Below are 1,143 nucleotides of genomic sequence, written 5' to 3'. Positions count from 1 at the left end.
ACCATTAAAAAACGACACTCTTTGCCTCCCCGTTCAGTTTTAGTGGATGTTTAATTCAATGTTCATTTTTGCGCCCCTTTCGGCGTATGGTAAGGGGAAAATGGGCCCATCCGTTGGGAGGGGTGGGGGTTTCGCCCCTTTTTGACGGGCCCAATTTTTTTTGTGCCGGGCCAATAATGGAGGGTAATTTTCCTTCGTATCGTATTCGAAAATGGGGTTTAAACCCTTTTCGACCCCGAGTCCCCCTTTAGCTTGCTTTCTTGTTGAGATTTGCGGTTTTTGGCTTCGCCCCCGGGTTTCTTATGGCCCGGCCTGTGTCTTTTTTGGACACTCGTCTTACCGGGCGGTGGATTTGCCACAGGGCTCCCGTGCCGTGGTGTAAGATCTGCATAAACTCTTTACCGCACGACGGGTGTGTTCTCGGGGTTTTTCTTAGGGAAAAGCGTGTGCACGCAATTTTCCCAAGAATGTACAAATGTGGCGTTCGGTCGCCCCAAGCATGAACACCTCTCTTCACGTTTTATGGTTTTTATATCTGCCCCGCACATAGTAAAATAGGGGCATTCGTGCAGAAGACCCGGGACCCTGTTTTTATTTCAAGAGTGCCCGGGTTCATAGCCTTGGCATTGGACCAGCTGGCCCAGGGGGAGGTCTCGTTTCCTCTCTGTGAAGGGAGGAGGAAAGGGGGTGGCCGCACCCTAACCTCCTCCTAAGATTTTTGGCTCTGTGTATTATCATGGGATTAGGGGCTACCCCGCCCCTTCGGCTAACTTGCACTCATACCTCTGACCCTATGGGCGGGAAACCCGTTTATATAAATTTTCTACCTGTGCAAGAATCCCCTGTGCCAGTGTGAGGAGGTATCAGAAAGGGAGAAAGTTTGTCAGTGGGTGAGGCTGCTGAAAACAGTCGACGGGTCCTTTGGAGTCTTGGGGTATGACCCCGTTCCCTTTCCCCCACACGGTGGCCCCAGGCTCCCATGATAGCAAAGTCGCTTTTAGTGGAGGCGTGTCTGTTTTCCCCCATGGGTTTTTTGGTTCCCCCTTTCTGCGAAGCGGCGCCCGCAGTGGGGCAAGGGACGACATCCTGTGTAATATGTTCGCTCCCGGGGGGTGTGGCGCAATGACCCCCTGGGTTCTGGGT

This window comes from Penaeus monodon, chromosome 14 (genome assembly GCF_015228065.2).
Source record: "Penaeus monodon isolate SGIC_2016 chromosome 14, NSTDA_Pmon_1, whole genome shotgun sequence".
Taxonomy (NCBI): domain Eukaryota; kingdom Metazoa; phylum Arthropoda; class Malacostraca; order Decapoda; family Penaeidae; genus Penaeus; species Penaeus monodon.
The sequence above is the reverse complement of the archived record's forward strand: the minus strand, read 5'-3'. Positions refer to the sequence as shown.